Below are 14,886 nucleotides of genomic sequence, written 5' to 3' on the forward strand. Positions count from 1 at the left end.
TGTCATCCAATCTTTGGCGGATCAGTCTTTGAGCAGTAATTTGGTCTAGTTTTAGGGCATCTGAAGGAGAGATTCCATAACTCAGGAGTTTGGCATGAATTCTACTAGTCCAAAGGCTAGAGAATTCATCTCGCCATAAGCATTGGACAAGGTAGTGGTTTGGTAGTCTATGCCACAATGATAACCAATAATTGAAGACTTGCTTCCACAGGCAAGTTTCTAAGGATGCGATCTTCAATTCTAGTCGCAGGGTGTAAGAGTCATTTTAACCATCATGCTAAGGAATCTTTAGTAAACTCTAAAGTATTGAGGAATTGAATCAATGATTGCTTGCAAAAACTTTCCTCTATAGGCACACACATTGGCCCCACAATTTACATAGGCAGCAACCATGTGGTGAATAGCTTTTATATCCCAGTTTCTAGCACTGCTCTTGGAAGGGAGAATGAGCATCAGTAGTTAGCCACCCATCTTAGAGCCATTTACTGCTATTGGAACCCCAACAGCTGGAGCAAGGAGTTTCTTTAAACAGCTTTGGCCAGTACATCAGCAATGGCTATTCCTAGACACCTTGATGTATGGTCTGGAAGCTGAAGATAATGCAGAATGATAGAACTGTGCTGGCTGCTGATTTGCTACCAGACCAGGTATTAACCTACAAAGCCTAAACAACTTTGGGCTGGGCTATTCATGTGAATGCCTTCTGCAATACTGACCAGTCCAGCTACTGTGATCATCATCAGAGACCCTCCTGGTATAACCAACTGCATCTGGCAACAGCTGGCAAAAGCCAAGAAGAGGACCTCTTCTGTGATGGCAGCCTTACTATGTAATAGCTTCCCCCTGAAATAAAGTATGCCTTGACTTTGTTGAACCATAGGCACATGCTGAAAATGTTCTTTTTTGCATCAGCATCTGATGGTTCATAATGCCAGCCACTATAATTTTAAGACTCACTACTGCTTGTGTTGTGTTGCTGTTTTTAGTATATTGTATACATGTGCTTGACTGTATTTTACACCACTTGCATGTTTTACATGACAGAAAGCATATAAATATTTTAAGATAAATGCTGGAGCTATATTGCCAGACAAACCCCATAGACAGAATATGTAACAATAATGACTGAGACAACTTTGAGGGAAGAGATTTTCAACATGACATGCCTTAGACAGTACTCAGTTTATGAACGGGGGTCTCCAGTTTTTTCCAGAAACATTATGCTTGCATAATATATATCCTCCAAGAGTGTACCATCTAAGGAGATTCTATATACCAAGAATTCAAGCTTTCGTTTAAATGCATGAACCATTCCTAAAAGCACATGTCTTTTGATATTACTACCAGCAGGGCTCTGCAACAAAATGTTGCAATGCAGAACACTTCTGACCAAGGTTGCAGCCACTCATTTCATCTCCCCACCCCACCCCTACCCTCAATCAAGGTAGCATTCTGTGCCCACTGAGCATGCTCAGATTCATGGATCCCTATCAGCGATTCTCACTTCGGTCCCTAGGGACACTTAAAACAGATTCATCATGTGAACTAGAATATATCAAGATAATGAGACGGTTCTCTCTTCCCTTTTTATCTCTATGTGCCTCTAGCTCAGGCCTCCTTTTCCAGTCGCCCCATTCCATCATCCTCCCACTCCGTTTTCTGTTTTTTCCAGTCTATGTTAGTCAGCAATGTGTGGCCACATCGGGGGGGGGGGGGTAGAGGCAGAGGAGAAACCACCATGGGGTATTTCCCTGAAGTTTTTATACTCCTGTTATCCTGAGCCTCCTGATACCTCATTCTTGTGGGTGGTGCATTTCTGTCTACCTTTGCACGAGCATGTGAAGACTTGCATCAGAAATAAAGAGAACACTGATAATCTGTGTCTAAATATGAAAGAAGTTATCTGGAGAGAAAGCTCTCTAAAATTGGCTTTAGCTCTCTCTCATCACCAAATCAGGATGATTTTCATTGCATAAATTTGTTTTTAAGTCGCCTGAATGTATCTTCAAGTACTTTCAGTCTCAAAGTTATTTTTAATTTCTCCGCAAGCATTCATTGCAAAGGGCATAGCACAACAGACTTGTGTTTAAAACAGCAAGCTGGTACAAGTCCAACTAACATTAATGCTGCATTCTCAAGAGGAGCAATTTCAGTGATTGGCCCAACTTTAAATAGCCATGTAAACAAAAGAAGAAACTTCATGACATGTCATCAGTGACAAATTCTTTGCTTATGAAAGCATGAGTTTCTTCCACTGCTCCCAAACTAAGCTTGTTCAGCATGAATAAATTCTGTGTTTTACAACCATCATAATTTCTGAAAGAAATTGAAAAAACACACCAATTTTTTCACATGATCAGGATTTTTACTAAACCCTAAACAGTCTTAGAAATACTGAATTGCAGAAGCCAGTGATGAATATTCACTTCTAGATCGCAAAATAATTTTGAAATCACTTTGAGCTGTGCCTAATCGCAGTTTGCCTAGTTTCGTCACCTTGCATTTAAATCTGTGTACTACATGTTTTCATCCCCTTTTTATATATACAATTAAGGAGGGAAGGGTTCAGTGGAGGCTACAGATTGCCAGCATGGACAATAGGAGCACAGGCTAACACAAAAAAGGAAAGAAAATAGTACCTAGTTGGTATTAACCACTCAATTTAAAGACACATGGATTTGGAAGGAACTGTGCTGCTAGAGGAAGAGGGGAATATTGTTTTACACCAAGAATGTTACCTCAATAGAGATATGATTGATCACTGATCAGTATCAGCATGCTAAATGAGAACAAATGAGAGGGAGAGGGAGAGAGAGAGATCTAAGCATAATTTACAGAATTCTGTATCTTTTCAGTAACACACACCACCACTACCACCACCAATTATTTCAATAATTATTGATCTTTCCAGTCAGTTTGAGCTCTCTTAAAGTATGAAACAAATTGTATATTATTGTCTTTTTAGAAAACACAATTAAGGGAGGGCAGGGTTGGTGGAAGCTACCCACACTGATGGCCACTGTGGATAATAATGTTATTGGGGTCATGGACTATCAAAAAAGGTCATTTCATTTAATCCTTCCAGATGGTACCAACCATCCTTTCTAGTCCATAGATTAGGAATATATGGAAGAGAAACTGTACTCCCTAACTGTCAGCAACCTTGCCTATTAGCAGTAACATCCTGCACAATCCTCTTTTAATAAAGCACACTGCCAGCTCTGAGCAAATCTCCATAAACATAATACGGTATATTTTAGCATCAACAGTTAGACAGCAAGCATGAACTCAGCTGTGCAGCAAGCAATATTTCGTAAGTCATGAGAGTACAAATGCAGAAGATATTTCAAAATTTACTTGCATCATGTAAAAGGCATTGCTCCTTTATAGTAGGGGTAGGAAATCCTTTTTCTCTCAAGGGCTGCATTCCCTCAAAGTAGTCAAGGGTTGCATGCTGGTGTTTGGTGGAGGTAGGGACAGCGGTGGGTGTGGCCAGAGCCAAAAGTGGGCAGGGCATCCCCCATTTCTCTTTCTGTCACGCCCTTCTCTTTTGGCCTCTCTTGACATCCACATGAGGTTAGAAAGGAGATGGACTTAGCTGCCTCAAACTGCACAAACTTCCCATATAGAAGCCAGTTCCATTTATGAAAGTGTGCAAGTTGCATGCATATCATCTACCCCACTGAACACACGTATGCTGGGAAACGGCAACTGGTCATTTGCACAAGCATCAGAAAGGACATACATATTCACAAGGCTATGGATACATTGTCTTCAGAGATAATGCCAATCTGAGGGGAAAGCACATTATAAAAAACAACAGCAACATGATAATGATAAAAGCAATTACAGTGGTACCTCAGGTTAAGTACTTAATTCGTTCCGGAGGTCCGTACTTAACCTGAAACTGTTCTTAACCTGAAGCACCACTTTAGCTAATGGGGCCTCCTGCTGCTGCCGCGCCGCCGGAGCACGGTTTTGGTTCTCGTCCTGAAGCAAAGTTCTTAACCCGAGGTACTATTTCTGGGTTAGCGGAGTCTGTAACCTGAAGCGTATGTAACCTGAGGTACCACTGTATCATGTTTGGCACTGCCTTTAAAAATAATGTGACTGTTAACTAACATAAGTAAAGGCAACTTCCTTTACAGCCCATCTTGAGTTCCATCTTGAGAGACCAAAGGAAGAAAGGAAAGAATCAGAAATTACATAAAATTCGCTCCCTTTTCACAGTGATCTGACAGGTAAGTGCCCCCACCCCCACCCCAGATCCGGTCCCTCACATCAGGTCTACACAATTAACACAGAACTGCCTAAAATCAGTACAGTTGCTTCATGAGATAATGACTGGAAAAACACATAGCAATGATATTACGCTGAAAAGAATGTTATGCTGGAAAATACTTCTGCTTGAAGCCAGATTGAGTACTTTAGGCGTGTCTAATGGAAAATGAGCTCTAGGCAGTGCAGGTAAATGAAACAATGTTATCAACTCATAGACACTTACCATATCAACAAAATGGAATTTTAAAACAGAAATAATAATATAGCTATCAGCCACAGCAATTCTAACACAGAGACAAGTGTTTGGGTCCTGACACACTGAAGAGGGTTTGTCATTTATTCCTCCATGTCAGCCTTTGCTAACTTGATGCCCTCCCTATGTTCTGGACTATTAGCCCCACCAAAAACATCTCGAGGGCTCCTGGTCGGCAACAATCTACTTCTTCATACACACAAACTTTTATTCTCCTTTTTCCTCTCTGGTCCCTTATTCTGTTTAAATAGTTGAAGTACCCAGTCCCAGAATTGAGTGGAATCAGTTTCAGCTTATGCAATCAGCTGATGTGGGCAAGGTACTGGTGGCAATATATGGGATTGGCAGAGATGACTGGCAGAATCCGGGACCAGGAGAAAGAGACAGTGGAAGAAGATTGGGAGAAATTCAAGGACTATCTTAACAAACATTGTAAAATTAATGAATGCTAGAATGACGTGGGTTTAAAAGTCAAGTGGTTTTCAGCGGTATTGAATAAGGAAAAGGAAAAGAAAGATCAAAAAATTATGGAAAATAAGGGAGAGGATTTGCTGATTTGACAATTAGAAATTAGAATACAGAAGGGGGAGGTATGAGGAGGTCGGGGAAACAAGGCTTAAGAAAATAAGGTTTAAATTATACTTGTTTTTGTTTTTGTTTGTGTATGTTTGTATTGTTGTTTGTGTTTATGTGTATTACTTGAAACTTTAATAAATATCATTTTTTTTTAAAAAAAAGGTACTGGCGGCAATATATCCAATCACATGCCCTCTTGACCCCTGTCCCTCCTGGCTCATTAAATCTAGCAGAGGTGGCCTAACTGGTTGGGTCCAGAGCATGAAAAACATTGCATTGCATGAGGGTTCCTGCCTTGAAAGAAAACAGTGGTGCAGCACTCCTAGATTTCTTAGACTAGAACTACCAATGAAAAACACACCTTTTGGGGAGAAGGTGGTGATGAGGATTGTGGTGCGGCATGACACAGGCTATTTAGAACCATTCCAATCTGGGTTCAGGCCTGCCCATGGGTTCCCTGATGGATAACCTTTGCAAAGAGCAGAGCAAGGGAAGTTTGACCTTGCCTCGTGATCTGTCCTCAGCTTTTGATGACACTGACCATGGTATCCCCCTGGACCTGCTCTGGGGAACAGGAATTGGGGGCACTGTGTTACAGTGATTCCAATCCTACCTCCAGGGCCAAGTCCAGAGAGCTGGATAAGCAGAGTGCTTTGTAGCCCCTGGCAGCTATGTTATGGGTTGCCACAAGGTACTATTTCCAATGCTATTTAATATCTAGATGAGACCCCAGGAGATCTGGGGCAAGGTCCCATCAGTATTCTGATGACACTCAGCCCTATTTCTCCATAACATCTGAATCAGGAGATGCTGTGCAGTCCCTGGACCAATGCCTGGATGAATTGAGGAAGAACAAGATCAGATTGAACCCTGGCAAGATAGAGACACTGTGGGGGGGGGGTTCCTGTGTCCGAAAAATTAGTCAGTTGGCTATCCTGGATGGGGTTGCACCAAAATTCATACTGCACAAAGGCGTTGTATGGCCGTGACAAGAGGAAGAACTTGCACAAGCTTGGCTTGTCATACATTAATCAACACAGAAGGAAATAAAAGTAGCAGGGAGCAAGTTTTGATGGAGAAAGATACATAAAGGAACAGCAGTGAGCCATCAAATATATAGGTGAATATAAATGAAAACCTCTATTTGCCATTGCCTTTCATCTGAAAAGAATTATCTGATCAACTTTACCACAAACAGTTTGGGCAAAACCAGCAAATAATATATGAGCTGCCCTGAACCTTTAATCTGTGTCCAATGCTTACACAGCATTTTACAGTGTTTACAGTATTCAAAAATCACTTCAAATTCTTCTTGCAAAATTGTCTTCTCATGACAGTATTTTACAAAAGCCTTTATTAATTTTGATCCAATCTAGAATGTTTATCCGTATCAGTCCTTGGACATATTTCTTAGAACTGAAACATGATAATGTATATGAATTTTTGACGGCTGATCCTATTTCTTTTTGATATTGTTTTATGGAACTGTAATGTTATATATGCTGTAAGCCACCCTTGGTGGACAAGATATTACTGTTTTAATAAAGCAAATAAATACCACCACACATATTGAATTTATTCCCTCACAAAATTAATATCTGTCAAAATGAAACTGTTGCCATGGATGAGCTCACTAGAAGAATCATCAAATGAAACTGAAGGAGTGCACACAGAAAATATGAACACATCCATAAATCAGTATACCCAGAAACTGTTGCAGAAATTATACACTTGTGCAATGAAAATTTGACCATCTCACTCAATTAAAACAAGAACCAGCATGATAGTATACTGTAACTATCAAGATAATATATGTGCAAGCCTCTCCCTGCCCTCTATGACATCTGCAAACACTGGAAAAACTGTAACTAGCAGCAGCTCTACACACAGTGACAGCACTGTTTACAAACCTTACTTCTATCATAATCCATAGCACAGATAAGGAAATCACTTTCTACATCTATAAACTACTGGGAGCATGGGAGCCTGCAGACTTTCATGTAATTCCAGCCATGCTTCTACATTTTAAAGCTATTGCAAGCGGAGCTCCAAGTACAAAGTAGCCCCCCCCCCCCCGAAAACCTGCTGCTTCCCCAAATCATATGTAAATAACCACGGCCTGTTAATTTCACTTGCTACATCTACAGAAACTCCAAAGCTCAACAAACCAATTTACATGTGATGATTATCACAAACTAAAATGAATCCAGCTGCCATCTATTGGGAAATCTTACTTGCTAAGAGCTCTTGGGATAAATCACTGAGACAATCTAAATATTTAAACCCATGTCAACAGTAATGGAGTCTGAAAAATCAGCTTATCTAAAATATGACACTAAACAGAATAAATGTATTGATAAGAACTAGGTGGAACTCCAGAGATCAAGAAAGTATTTATGCTTAAAGCATGACTGCATATGTTGTGTAACTTCTAAGAATGCCAAGCATGCCTTACAGTGCAATCCTACACAAGTCTACTCAGAAGCACCGTAACTTCACTGGGTTCAATAGGACGCACCCCCATATGATTGCTGATTGTATTTCCCCTTATTTTTTAATCCCATTTTAAACTTAAGGCTACAATCGTGTGTGTTTTTTTTAAAAAAAACCTCTGTTGAAAATGACTAAGAATCTGCGTCAACTGTGGGAAATGCTCTTTTAACTTATGTTTGAGCGATTTTATAGTTCCAAAAGGCAGGCTATGATATACAATTAAAACTCAGCCATAATTGCTATTTGCCTGTGAAAACATATTTCTTCATGCGCATATGCAGTTACTAAAAATGAATGATTTTACATACCAGTTTAAGCTACATTTTGAAATGTTGCACTGAAAATGCTGAATTAAAAGTTTGTCTTTTAAAAAATGCATTTTAAAATCTTTTAAAATAGTCTTGAAAAAATCAAAACACCCAATAAATGAAAACAGATTTCAAACTACTTTAGTGTTTATCAAATGGCAATCACTAAAATCAAATCCTTTAAATTTGATAGCCAGATGATTAAAGACAGTAGAATCATATACAGAAAACTGAAATATAATCACAATGAAATAGGAAAAGAATTACATACACGTCCTTTAGAAAGGAAAGCAGGGCTTTTCAGAATCAACATCCAGTGTTAAAAATGGAAATACAACAGTGGTGCTGATTACAGTCAAAATCCCTGAAACAACTTTTCCCCTTGATCTTCATGCTTGATGAAAGACAAGCTGCCCATCTCTGCTTCTGTAATTGACATCACTCCTCCACAGTATATACACACTTTCTCTTGACACCAGACATTTTATCTTAGAGCCAATAATCCAACTCTCACCCATCTGAGGACACTGGCTATACCTGCTGGGAAAGGGCGTCAGTGCTTTGTGCGTTCAGGGCTTCCTGCTTCTTCTCGCGACTACCTTCTTCTGCTGCTGCTGCTGCTGCTGCTGCTGCCGCCGCCGTTTCTCCTTCTGCCTTGTGGCCTCTTAGGCCCAAACCCCTGCCTCCTGTCAGCAGCACAAGCAGCAGCCCCAGACAAGCCTTGGATCAGAGGCTCCTCCACCTACACCCTTGCAGCAGCAGCCAGCAAAGCAGCGGCGCACACGCGCACAGGCTCAGGCACACGCGCGCCCTTTCGCCAACCACCTCCCGAGCCCTTTCCCCTGCATACTCCACCCACTGCCCGAGGTCGACCCGGAGGGGTCCCCCTTGCAGCCTCGCCCTTCTCCCTGGGCCACAGCAGGGAGGCTGCCTCCCTAAAGAAGGGCTTCCATTGCACAGGTGCAAACAACAACACCACCCCCGGCTTGGGAGGGAGGCAGGAGGGGCCTTCGCTTGCCACTGCGTCCCCTCCTCCCCCTCCTCCCCCCTTGGCACCCATCGCCCCCTTTCTCCACACACGCCTTGCCTTCGGAACCTCCCCCTTTTCAGCTGCTCTCCTTCCTTCCCCTGCAGCTCAACCTTCCCCTCCCCATCCATTTTCCCCCTTGAAAAGGCGGGTTCGTGTGCGGCTCCCCCCCCCCGACAGACGCGCCCACTGCCCGATCCGGAGCCCCATTTCCTCCCCCTCCGCGCTCACCTTTGCGCAGAGCCCCCTTCGCCCTCCCTCCCTCCCGCCGCCTCCCCTTTCCCAGCTGCCAACAACAGCGCCCCCCCCCGCCTCGGTTGCAGCCCCGTCGACCTCCCGCATTCCTCCGCCTCCCCCACCCCGCCCTCCAGCGAAGGCTCCCGCCTCCCTTCCCAAGCTCCCGATACCCCGCTCGAGCCGCCCGCCGCCCGCCTCCCTCCCCCCCCCCCGGCTGCCCTTACCCCTACAAGACGGCCGCCCTCCCCACTTCCCTCCCCTCCCTCCACATTCCAGCTGCAGCCCCCTAGCTGCCCCCTGCCGCCGCCCCCTAGCTGCCACCGACGCCACCCCCCGCCCTCAGGCCTTCTTGCCCCCCCGAGCTTTCCTTACCGTGGAGGCTCCTCCGCCATCCCCTCCTCACAGCCGCTTCCACCGTCCGCCTCGCCCGCCCGCCTGCCTGCCGCCGTCACCGCGCACCGAGCGGCCCGTCACGGGACTCCCCGCCCACAGACCTCCACGGTAACCATAGAGAGAGGGAAAGTGGCAGGTGGAGCGGCGCGCCGGATTCAGCGCCCGGACGCCGCCATGTTAACCGGAGGCAGGGAGAGTGAGGTGGGGGGGAGGAGTCTTCGTCGCTATTGGCAACGGGCGAGCACGACTCAATGCATTAATGGCGGAGGGGATACCGGGGCAAGCACCGTGATGCGTGTGCATATAAATAAAGTCTTTCCTTAGGACCCCAAAGTCTAACAAACGAAGTTGGTTTTATTAAACGTGACACAGAATAAAGCTGCCCTCGCTAGGTAGGCAGCCGCGCTGAGGGTAAAAATGCCGCCCTCTCCTCCCCCTCGTACCCAGAGGCATGGCTGTCCGTTTGCCGCACAAAAGGGCGAGGACGTCGCCGCTGCCGTTCGCCCGCTTGCGCGCTCGCGAGAGACCCCTGGGCGAGGCCGAGCGCGCGGACGGGGCGGAGACCAGCCGGCCTGGCTCCGAATGGGTTTTAATCGCGGCGGATAATGGAGAAAACAAATAAGGAAATAAAGCTCCCTTGCGGATTGAATTCCAAGTCAGGATTCCGTCTTCCCGCCGACACCCATTTTAGCGTGTCATCAACGTCAGGAATTCATTGCCACCCTATAGAATAACCATAGGTCCTGGAGAACTTTTTTTTACAGGCAAAAGTGGGGGGTTGACACCAAAACACATAGGAAGCTTCCTTGTGCATGCATGCATTTTGTTAACTGGGGGGCAGGGGAGAGAAGCAAAGGAGGTCCATGTTTAAATCAAAGAGAATTGTGCAGTGGTGGCCCTCGATTTAATTCCACAAGCTCCTCTCCCGACGTCTCCCAGTTTGGGGCCCAGTTTGTGGTCTCCTCAAAACGGGAACGGGGTGTCACGAAAAGTAAGGGACTGGGACATTGCCCACTCTGCCTGCCTGAAATCCAAGCACGAAAAGTATACAGTATTGTGTAGGGAAAGCAAAAAAGTATTTTTGCAGAGATCTACGGAGCCCAATTTCAACATGTTAGGCATACAAAAATATATTGGGTATTATGTAGCTGGCATGACCTCTAAACTGAGATGCCTTCCCCTACATGAGCATGCTAGGGATCCATGGTGCAAGGGGTGCTGCACTCACATTGCAGGGTCCTGTATGGGGTCCAGTGATCCAATTTAAACATGGCACTGGCCAAGTGGAATCCCACACAAGTAAGGGCTTCACCACACACATTTACCATAAACTGGACTGAGAAATGGCTTTGAATGTCACAGCACCCTCGGGAATCCACAGTGGTAAGTGGCTCATGCTTCCATTTTCAAGGTCCAAAGGGGAACTTGGGAGTGAATGGCAAGCGGGATATGAATTCAAATCTTGTGCAGTAGCACCACCACTGGAAACATAGCACACTTAAATATCTTAGTGCTGTAATGTCCAAAGCTACTTAGTTCATTGGGATTTACTTTGCTGGAAGCTTGTTTGGGGTTGCAGCCTGGGCTCCTGCTCACCAGAGCAGGTGGGGAAGAAGATGGATGAAATGACAGACAGATGGATGGCCCTCCTTCCTCCAAAGGCACTCAGGGCAATGTACAACAAACCATGACATGGTACTTACTTACTTACATTCAGAGGTTTAGTTATTTATTTAGTGGAGGAGTCTTCAGTCAGATCAGCTCCCATTTGCTGTGTGAAGTGGTGCAGTCCAGACACAGGTTTACCACCACAGCATTAACTACACAGCCAAACTAGATGTTGCATGCAGGCACTTGTGAATCCCCCCAACTGCTTCTTATCGCCAAGCGACCTGAAGCTTTAAGCAGAAGGGGGGATGGGACTGCTTAACCCTTTGCCCCACAGCTATTTTTCTGTCCCAACTTTTTTGCACCATAGTTAGGCCCATAGACGAAGGACAAGGTAGAAATATTTGAGCGGAGAGGGCTTTATGTAACTAAGCAGAAAAAGCAAAACAAATTTTCAAAAAAATAAATGTGGGGTATGATTTCTCACAAGAAGAAGCAGAGATCTGAAACTAAATTCCCATGCAACAATAGTAACAACCATTAGGTTTTGCATAGATTTCATTGAAGCCTTAATTAATTGTTTAACAATGTGACAATTTTAAAAACTGGTAACAAGGAGGATGTTTTATATCTCTTCTATTCTCCATGCCTAACAGTTCAACCCTACACATGTTTACCCTGAAATAAGTCCCACTATGTTCAGTGGAAATTACTTCCTAGTACTGTAAATGTGTTTAGAACTGCAGCCTAAAGCACAATTTAAAACTTTTAAAAAGTAACTGTAGCCTTCCCTGCATAACCACCACAACAACATTGCAGAAATGGACTGTTTCCTTGGGACACCCTGTGATCATGAATGTACCCCTAACTGCCTCCAATAAAGTATTTCTGATCTCACTGTTGCATCTCTAAAGGTACTGCATAGAATTAACCACCTAACCTCCCAGTTTAGTGCTTTTCTAGAGGGGAAAAAATGGCTTGAATTAATCATGGAAATGTAAGTCACCACACAGGCAAAAAGAGCTAGGAGACGGGAGGGAGGACAATACTGATGAGACCCAAAAGATTCCAAACATTTAAACAGGAAAAGTCATCCATTTTCTTCATATGACACTAGCTGTTTAGCAATGCAATTTCTTCAGCCAAATGTATACAATGCAGTCATGTGTCTCCTGGCTGCCAAGTGTGGTTTTGGTTTTTTTTGAAGAGCTCATTTCCTCTTAATAGCCCTGCTCTTGGCAGGCAGAAGTTTACAAGGTGAAGTTTCTCCTATCAATTCATTTCCATGCCAGGAAATGCTTCACCTGCTGGATTTCAGCCCTGAAACAGCAAATGTTGGCAGCCAGACAGCCAAGTTGTTAAGAGTTTCAGGACCACTTACCATATTGCGATTAGAATCACATACTTTGTTTTGTGCTTCCAAACCAGAAGCTGCCCTAGAAGGCCTGTGGCTGCCCTGGCTGGAAGGAATGCTGCTCCCTTGGGCTACATATGTCCTGCCCACAACTCCAGTCCAATTGTGCCATTCTGCTGGCATGTTTCAGGACTCATTCATACTTCCACTTGTCCTGCTGCTTTCCCCCAGGGAAACCACTGAATGGTTTCACTGAATGTCAATTGGGTTTTCTGCAGATTGACATTTGCTTCGATTCAGTGGTAAATACAGTGGTACCTCGGGTTAAGAACTTAACTCGTTCCGGAGGTCCATTCTTAACCTGAAACTGTTCTTAACCTGAAGCACCACTTTAGCTAATGGGGCCTCCCGCTGCTGCCGTGCCACCGGAGCACGATTTCTGTTCTCATCCTGAAGCAAAGTTCTTAACCCGAGGTACTATTTCTGGGTTAGCGGAGTCTGTAACCTGAAGCGTATGTAAGCTGAAGCATATGTAAAACCTGAGGTACCACTGTATCTGGTATTTGGCCAGCGAAATATGGATTTCACCAAATCCATTAGCCCCCTCATCTGATTGATTTTAGGTATAGTATTGTATTCTAAATCACACAAGGGTGTCTCTCTCTTCTTGCTTACTCTCTTCCTGTGCAGCCCATCCAAATTGCAAACAACAGATGTTTCCATGCATCACAAAATCTGCTCAGTGTGGTTTGTCTCTGGGCTAATTTGTGATGCATGAAAGCTGCTGCTCTTTTACCAACACATGACAGTGGTATGGCTTGTGATTGCCAATGCTCATTCCTACAGTTGTTCCAATTTATCAACAGGCAACAGTTTCCAAACGTTGGAAAACTTGTATGATTCTGCTCAGGAACAGCAGTCATTATATCTGAGACCACAAGAGGGCAGTCTTTCATATATATTGGATTTGACGCATCAATGTCTTTTTGACCATGATTTCCTGGGAAGAGTGTTAGTGAGGTCTACACATTTGAAGTCTTCCAGTCGTTTCAAAATTTAGCCTTGCCCATTTGACCAGAGGTGATTGCATCGTCCTCTGCATTACTAACCTTCTTGAAAGAATGAGCCTAAAGATCTCCCTACACGCTATTAGAAACACAGCTAATTTGCATCTCTTAGCACCTTTCTTCATAAACACATTAATAATTTGCATGAATTACTCAATACTGTATTTGAAAATACATCTTCCTTAACTAACTGGTGTCTCTTCTACCAACTTCCCTTCCCTGTATTTTTTTTTGGGGGGGGGGCGGTGTTTGCAGGGAATAGTGATTGTTCAAGAGCAATCAAACAACTGTTCTATGTTTTTCAAGGAGGCACAACATTGATCCAGAACTTCTCTGTTTAGCAAGAGAGCAGCTTTCGAAAGGCAGGGCATCTATCAGTGAGTATTAGCCATGATAATCCAAGTGATCCTTTCGCTTCTGAGATTGTATACCAGTTTCTCAGGGTGGGGCTTCATATGGTGCTGTGTGTGCTTCCCAGAAGCATCTGGCTGGCTACTGTGGGTAAGCAGGAAGCTGAAATTAAAAAGACTTACAAGTCCATTAGAAAGCAAGACGCAAAGGGCTAGATGAACCTCTGTTGGGAGGCTATTCTATAATTTAGGATGGAGTCACTTTCGAAAAGGGGCCGCTTCCTTGTCCCTGACCTCCATACTTTGTTGGCAAAAGGACAGTGAGGAGGATCTCAGGAACTGAACACAGTTCTTAAGCGTGTTCCTATGAAAGGAGAGAGACACTGACCTCAAAACCTTGGCTTAATACAGGGTGATTCATAATGAAGTATAGTTTCCAGATGCTGTAACTAGTTTCCATGATTGGTGGTTCGATTATTACTTCCTAAGATTAAAGACTCCGGTGTACTTCCTAAAAAGAAAGTCCAACTGCATTCAGTGGGACTCAGTTCTGGGCTGCAAAATGTGGAAGGTTTGTGCAAAGCAGGGGTGGGCAGCCTGTATTCCAAGGGTGCATGAAGCCTTTGTCCAATTTCTGATGGGAGAGCCCAGAAGGAGAGGTGGGTAGGAAAAGGCCACAATGGATGGAGCAATGGAGCAAAGCTGGTTGGGTTTTAACTTGTTTGCTGTTGACTTAACAGCTGCCTTGTTGTTCTCAGTTAAAATTTCATTGTACTTCTGGCCAGTGGCGGAGCTTCATGCTCCGACACCAGGGGACAGAGAGCAGGCGGGGGTGAGGCTTGCGTGCATCCCGGGGGTGTGCCGTGCCACCCACAGGGGCATGGCACCCAGCGCAGGCAGGGGGCACCCGCGATGGCATCCCACCAGGATCAGGCTGCC

General features: G+C 44.4%; 1 protein-coding gene across 2 annotated transcripts in view; it reads right to left on the reverse strand.

Annotated features, from left to right (window-relative positions):
- SHOC2 (SHOC2 leucine rich repeat scaffold protein) overlaps nucleotides 1–9,669 on the reverse strand; it is a 50,309-nt gene extending 40,640 nt beyond the window's left edge. Inside the window, exon 1 of one of the 2 annotated variants that reach the window (XM_081863083.1) lies at nucleotides 9,548–9,669. The gene's annotated coding sequence lies outside the window, so the exon portion shown is untranslated. Of the gene's footprint in view, nucleotides 1–8,448; nucleotides 8,694–9,547 lie in introns of those variants that run through there. The other variant, XM_081863084.1, reaches the window with a different exon arrangement.
- Nucleotides 9,670–14,886: the final 5,217 nt, after the last annotated feature.

This window comes from Podarcis erhardii, assembly GCF_964252035.2.
Source record: "Podarcis erhardii genome assembly, chromosome: 5".
NCBI lineage: Eukaryota > Metazoa > Chordata > Lepidosauria > Squamata > Lacertidae > Podarcis > Podarcis erhardii.